This window comes from Corylus avellana, chromosome ca2 (genome assembly GCF_901000735.1).
Source record: "Corylus avellana chromosome ca2, CavTom2PMs-1.0".
Lineage (NCBI taxonomy): Eukaryota > Viridiplantae > Streptophyta > Magnoliopsida > Fagales > Betulaceae > Corylus > Corylus avellana.
Genome location: NC_081542.1, coordinates 36,715,011 through 36,723,014, shown reverse-complemented (window position 1 = coordinate 36,723,014; position 8,004 = coordinate 36,715,011). Strand labels below are relative to the sequence as shown.

At 41.9% G+C, this 8,004-nt stretch overlaps 1 pseudogene; it reads left to right on the top strand.

The window, feature by feature from the left end:
- Positions 1–8: 8 nt before the first annotated feature.
- On the top strand, positions 9–2,561 carry LOC132169683 (cytochrome P450 705A20-like; annotated as a pseudogene).
- The last annotated feature ends 5,443 nt before the right edge of the window (positions 2,562–8,004 follow it).

Below are 8,004 nucleotides of genomic sequence, written 5' to 3'. Positions count from 1 at the left end.
CCCTCCCAATCATCGGCCACCTTCACCTCGTCGGAGACTCCTTTCACAAATCCATGCAAAACCTCGCCACCCAATATGGCTCTATCTTCTATATCCGACTTGGTTTTTCCGACTGCATCGTCGGCCGCCATGGCCAACAAGATATTCAAACCCACGATCTTGATTTCGCGCAGCACCCCAAGATAACTTTCGCCGACGAATTGCCCTACGCCAGGTGTGGATTCTTCAACGCCCCATATGGTGATTATTATCGGTTCATCAAGAAACTCTGCATGATGGAGCTGCTCTCGCCCAAACAGCTTGAGCGGTCGCGGGTTGTCCGAGAGGAAGAGCTCAGCCGGTTTTTGCGTGGATTGGTTGAGAGTGGTAAGAAAAAAGAGGTTGTGAACGTGGGTGCTGAGCTCATGAAGCTCACAAACAATACTATATGCACGATGGCGATGAGCACAAGGTGTTCGGAGAAAGGTGATGATGCTGACAGGATCAGGGGGTACCTGAAAATCGCCTATGAGATTGGTTCCAAGGGGCCGGGCTTATTGGGGATGCGTTGGGGCCGCTGAGTAGATTGGTTTTTTGGCTGTATAGAAAGGAGATCATGGATTATTTCCAGGGGGTTGATGAGCTTCTAGAAAGAATGTTGAAGGAGCATGAAGATCAGACTGGGAAGAGAGAGAATGAAGACTTGATGGATATATTATTGAAGGTGTACCGAGATGATAAGGTTGAAGCCAAGATCATGAGCAGAACCCATCTCAAGGCTTTTTTGTATGTAAGTTCTTCAACTTGATCATTCACTGATTTTTTTTATTTATTTTTTATTTTTTATTTTTTATTATTATTATTTTTTTAATTTGAGACCTATACAAGCTAGTTTCTTTACATGCAGGCGTAGAGTGACTGACTTGTTGTAAATTTGTGTGATAAATAATTTGTGTCAATAATTTGTCAACCATTAGATTTGTGGGGTCCACATAAATCCACAAATCTAGTTAATGACTATTTTTTAGATGAGATAGAAAAAATATTGATTCAAATAATTTTTAATATAATTGTAATGTCTTAAGCATTTTTCATTTGGAAAAAGAAATGATTAGTGTCAATATTTTTCTCATCTCAGTTTACAAATCAACCATTAGATTTGTGAATTTATGTGGATTCAATATAAGTCAATGACTGACCTTACAAATTTAATAATTAATCGATTGAATTTGTAGTAAATATGGACAAATTATTCACACCAATAGTTTCTCCTCTGAAAATCATGGAGTTAAAATAGTCCAAATATTTAAGGTTGTATTTATTTTAGCACGAAATACCTTTTTCATTTAGTAAAGTATTGATATATAATCCGGATGACATGACAGTGAAAATTAGGTTTTTTTTTTTTTTTTTTTTCTTTATGGATTCAATGGCTGATTTTTACTGCCACATCATCAAGTTTTGTGACAGTTATATAACAGTTTACTAAATATCATTATTTGGAAAGCACTTATATTTATCCCTCGAACTCAAAGCCATGGCTTTCTTTTAATTAACTCAGAGAAGTCCACGATCTATCGGCATGATATTTTCGTGGGAGGCAGTGGTGGTACCTTAGCAGAGGCGATCGTATGGGTAATGGCTGAGCTCATCAACCATCCAAATGTATTCCAAAAGCTGAGAGAAGAGATAAGATCGGTTGTTGGCAGCACTAGACTGGTTGAGGAATCTGATGTCGCAAGTCTCCCCTACTTGCAAGCAGTTGTAAAAAAAACACTAAGACTATATCCGCCATTACCTGTGACAACAAGAGAGTGCCGCCAAAGCTGTCAAATAGGAGGCTATGACATCCCCCCAAAAACTGCGGTGGGAATCAATCTGTATGCCATAATGAGAGATCCAGAGATATGGGACAACCCAAATGGGTTCTTCCTAGAGAGGTTCATGGTTTCTGACGACACACAACACAAAAACATGGAACATAAACAAGATCATGGCATAGGTAACAAGATACATCTCTACTAAATTATTGTTTCAGATTTTTATAATAATTGTTTTGTATGCTAACAGGTCGAAGTACCGTGGAAGAAACTTTTCTTACTTTTGGTGCGGGGAGGAGAGCCTGCCCTGGCTCAAGGCTGGGGTTGATTATGATGCATTCGGCAGTTGCAGCCATGGTTCAATGCTTTGATTGGAAGTTTTGTGGAGATGGACACAACGGTAAGATTAATATGGAAGTTGGGAAAGGCCTTTTTATACACTTGGCTCAACCACTCACATGTCTTCCGGTTCTCCACTTCAACCCCTTTGCTGCTTCCATCTAAATTCCTACATCTTCGAAATAAGACGCATGCATGCAGGATCATATATGCTTTACAGTTATTCTGCTCGATCTCAATGTATACTGGCTGTTTGTATCATGAACAACTTTCAGTTGCATTTTCCATGCCATGTTTAATATATGTCATTGTTAATAAACATTAGCAGGGATAGTGCATTTATAGAGCACTTTCTGCAGAATTTGCTTTGATGGTGTAACAAAGCGTAGTTTCATTTATTAAACTAACATTTGTCTTGTTAGAATATAATCAGAATATATTCTGATTATATTCTGATAATCACCATAATTGCTGATAATCACCATAATTGCTGATTTGATATATTTTCCCTGTATATACATTGATATTATTCTGTAATATTGTACATTAATTCCTTGATTGTAATTCCTATTTTATCTGGCCTTATTCAACTATAAATAGGCCTCATTGTATACAGTTCTAAACACACAGAAATACAATATTCAGTTTATCCCTATATTCTCTAGTCTTCTTTAGTTATTTCAACATGGTATCAGAGCCAAGTTTTGGCCTTGTCTAGAAAAGTAGGAAGTCAGTCCGTTCAAAGGCTTTTTCGATCTTGTTTTGGTATAATTATTGTACCAACAGGCTCAAAAAGGTCCGATCTGTCCTGTGGAGTTATCAGATCAACGTTCTGAAATTCAACGCGCTCTCACGCGCCGCCTGAAGTCTCTGTGTCACTGTTCACGCGCCTCACGCGCCGCCTCCGGCCACCACGCGCCGCCTCCGGCCACCACGCGCCGCCCCAGTCAGCCGTTTTCAGAAAATTCCACCAGAATCCAGATCGGAGGCTGCCGATCTACTGACCTGCAGAAAGAACGCGCCGCCTGAATTCTGTGGAATTTTGAACCACCACCACCAAGTACTGTTTCCGGCCACCACGCGCCGCCCTGTTAGCCGTTTTTCAAAAACGAATCATAGATTCGTGATCGGAGGCTGCCGATCTGTCGAACCGGAGCCACCACGCGCCACCCGGAGCCGCCACGCGCCGCCACCTTGTAAGTTGTCTTGTTGAGCTTGTTTCTTTTACACTACACCTGCCACACTAGATTATTTCTACCTTTTGAGCTCACACACCTACAGTACACCTTGCCACACTAGATTTCAGCCCTCTTGAACCAAGCCTATACTCCTTACTATAGACTCAGCCACACCAGATCCTAACCCTTAAAAACAAGCTTATATCCCTTATCATACACTCGACCACACCAGATTAATTCTCGCACCAGGCTCACAGAACCTACCCTACACCCAACCACACCGGATTATATCCCAAAAAAAAAAAAAAAAAATGGCCGTACCTCCTACCACTCTCCCAAACACCAAAGATATTACCCAACCTATCCCTACTATTCTTGATGGCTCCAATTACCCGGCTTGGTCTCAAAATATGAGTAGGTGGCTCAAAGGACATTGTCTTTGGGAGTATGTTTCTGGTGAAGAACCTAAGCCTCTTGCTGGAAAAGAGGAACCTGCTGCAGCTTTCTCAACCCGCCTTCGTACATGGAAAAGTATCGATTACAGGATCATTTCTTAGTTCTCCAACACTTGTGTTGTCTCCATCAGCATGACATTTGGCAATCTTGACAATGCCAAAGATGTCTGGGATATGTTAGCTCAACGCTACAGCACTACTGATCTTGCTCAGCGGTTTCAAATTGTGACCAAGCTTCATCACATGCGCCAGGAATCAGGTCAGAGTATTACTGATTTTTATTCACAAATGACTTGTCTTTGGAATCAATTATCATTATGTGAGCCAAAGTGGAGGGATAAGGTTGATGCCTCTGAGTACATCGCTTTTCGCGATAGCATGCGCCTAGCCGAGTTTCTTGCGGCAATTCGAGATGAGTTTGAGCATACTCGAGCTTCTCTTCTTCACCGCTCACCACTGCCATCTTTGGAGAGTGCTCTTAGTGAACTTGTTTCAGAAGAGACTCGATTCTCTACTATGAAGTTACACACCTCTGAGATGGTTATGGCTACTGCATCTCGCAATGCGCGTGCTCCCAATTCTATTCCTGCTGGGTCTTCCTCATCCAATCGGAACATCCAGTGCCACTATTGTCAGAAGTTTGGCCATAGATATAGTGAATGCAGGAAAAGACTTTCTCGTGGGAATCATCGAGCTCCTAGTCATAAGGCTGCTGCGGTCACTCATACTGATACATCAGATATGTCTTACACCGATATTGCACCCCAACCCAGTACTCTTTCTTCTGCAGAAATCGAAGCTCTCATTCATCAGGTTTTATCTAAGTCCAATCTTAATACTGCCATGTCCACCACACCAGGTAATTCCTCTTGGTATATTGATTCTGCTTGTTGTAATCACATGACACCGAATTCTTCCATATTTTCTGCAAAATCTGTGTTACCTAGGCCTACCACCATTTACACTGCTAATGGTTCCCATCTTGCTGTCAGTCACATCGGGTTTGTTTCAACTCATCAACTATCTATGTCTGATACATACTTAGTGCCTAATCTTTCGTTAAATCTTTTATCTGTTGGCCAACTTTGTGAACTTGGCTTAGAACTACATTTTTCTAACCGAGGTTGTGATGTGCAGGATCCACAGACGGGACAGCTAATTGGGACCGCCCGTAAGATTGGACGTCTGTTTGAGCTTTCATCACTCCATCTTCCTCTTGCTGTATCAGCTGCCACTCCATCTCGATCTCCCTCTACCACCCTCAGTTTATGGCACTCTCGTTTAGGGCATGCATCTATTTCTCGTATTCGTTCTTTAGCTACAAATTGGTCAATTAGGGTCTGTTGAGTCTGAGTCTTTTGATTGTGTTGCATGTCAACTTGGAAAACAAAGTGCTTTACCTTTTAATAATAGTGCATCTGTTTCTTCTGCTCCTTTTGATTTCGTGCATTCTGATGTATGGGGCCCTGCGCCTATTCCCACCATGGGTGGATCCCGCTATTTTGTCATTTTTGTGGATGATTTTTCTCGATACACATGGCTTTATCTTTTACAAAATCGGTCTGAACTTCCGAAAATTTACTCTGAATTTCAACGGATGATTCAAACCCAATTTTCTCGCAACATCAAAATTTTTCGTTCTGATAATGCTATGGAATATCGTGAATCTACCTTCCTTACTACCCTAAAACAAAATGGCACTCTTCCCCATCGCTCATGCCCAAATACTTCTCAACAAAATGGTCGTGCTGAACGTAAACACAGGCACATCTTAGACACTGTTAGGGCTTTGCTCCTATCTGCTTCTATCCCTGAACACTTTTGGGGAGAAGCCGCTCTTACCATTGTTTATACCATTAATAGGATCCCGTCTCCCACTACCTTAAATAGGTCCCCCTTTGAACTTTTGTATGGATCTCCTCCTAATTACCAATCTCTCCGCCTCTTTGGTTGTGTCTGTTTCGTGCTACTTTCATCCCATGAACGAACAAAATTAGAACCTCGTTCTCGTCTATGTTGTTTTCTTGGGTATGGCATTGAACACAAAGGCTATCGTTGTTATGATCCTATTTCCAAACGGCTCTGCATCTCGCGGCACGTCACTTTTTGGGAACATAGGCTATTTAGTGATATGGAGTCTTTTCCTACTCGTCCCTCTAGTTCTTCTCCTATCTTCACTAATGTCTCGCTTGATTTGCTCCCCGACATTACTGATCTTGATGCAGGGATGACAAGCTCTTCATACGACATTCCGACGGTCGACCCCAATGACACTGCCCTGCCTGTTGATCCATCTACTCTTGAGCCCGCTCCCTCTATCCCTCATCGTTCTACTCGGGTAACATCTCTTCCTTCCCATCTTCATGATTATCACTGTTATTCTGCTCTTGCTACTCTCCATGAACCTCACTCCTTCCGTGAGGCTCATGCTAACCCTCTTTGGCAGAATGCTATGTCTGAAGAACTTCATGCCCTTTCCAAAACCCATACTTGGGACTTAGTTGATTTACCTTTAGGCAAAACTGCGGTAGGGTGCAAGTGGGTTTACAAGATTAAGACAAAATCTGATGGGTCTATTGAGCGATACAAGGCACGTCTTGTGGCAAAGGGTTTCAATCAGGAGTATGGTATTGATTATGAGGAGACTTTCGCACCAGTGGCTCGCCTTACTTCTGTTCGATCACTCCTTGCTGTGGCTTCTGTGCGTCATTGGGATCTTTTTCAAATGGATGTGAAAAACGCATTTCTCAATGGTGATCTTAGTGAAGAAGTTTATATGCAGCCTCCTCCTGGGTACGATCATCCGCCACACAAGGTTTGCCGACTTCGCCGGGCATTGTACGGTTTGAAACAGGCTCTACGGGCTTGGTTTGCCAAATTCAGCTCCACTATTGCGCAGATTGGGTTTGTTTCTAGCCCCTATGACTCTGCTCTTTTTATCCGGCGATCTGATGCTGGTCTCATTCTTCTCTTACTATATGTTGATGATATGATTATTACTGGAGATGATACTGTTGGTATTCGTAATCTTCAACAGTTTTTGAGCCAACAATTTGAGATGAAGGATTTGGGTTTTCTCAACTACTTTCTTGGATTGGAAGTGTCTTCTGATCCAAAAGGTTACTATCTCTCTCAAGCCAAGTATGCTTCAGATCTCCTCTCACGAGATGGCCTTACTGATTGCAAAATTGTTGATAGCCCTCTAGAGACAAATGTCAAACTCCGTGCCACTGATGGTGAGCTACTTTCTGATGCCACTCTCTATCGACAGTTAGTTGGCAGTCTCATCTATCTTACTGTGACACGACCAGATCTTGCCTATGCAGTCCACCTTGTTAGTCAGTTTATCACAGCACCACGCTCGGTTCATTATGCGGCTGTTCTTCGCATCCTTCGCTATGTGAAGGGCACCTTGTTTCATGGTTTGCATTTCTCTTCTCACTCATCATTAGACTTACATGTATATTCAGATGCTGATTGGGCAGGTGATCCCACTGATCGTCGTTCCACCACTGGTTATTGTTTCTTACTTGGTGATTCTCTCATCTCTTGGCGTAGCAAGAAACAATCTGTTGTTGCCCGCTCTAGCACCGAAGCTGAGTATCGTGCCCTTGCTGACACCACTTCTGAGCTCCTCTGGCTTCGTTGGCTCCTACATGATATGGGTGTTTCCCAGACCTCCAGTTCTCCTATCTTTTGTGACAATCGAAATGCGATTCAAATTGCGCATAATGATGTATTTCATGAACGTACTAAACACATTGAGATCGACTGTCATTTTGTGCGCCATCATCTTTTACAGGGAACTCTTCGTCTCTGTCCCATTGCTTCCGCTGATCAGTTGGCCGATGTGTTCACCAAAGCACATCCACTTGGACGGTTCCGTGATCTTGTTTCCAAACTCAAGTTGGCATCTACATTACCACCTTGAGTTTGAGGGGGGATGTTAGAATATAATCAGAATATATTCTGATTATATTCTGATAATCACCATAATTGCTGATAATCACCATAATTGCTGTCAATCACCATAATTGCTGATTTGATATATTTTCCCTGTATATACATTGATATTATTCTGTAATATTGTACATTAATTCCTTGATTGTAATTCCTATTTTATCTGGCCTTATTCAACTATAAATAGGCCTCATTGTATACAGTTCTAAACACACAGAAATACAATATTCAGTTTATCCCTATATTCTCTAGTCTTCTTTAGTTATTTCAACA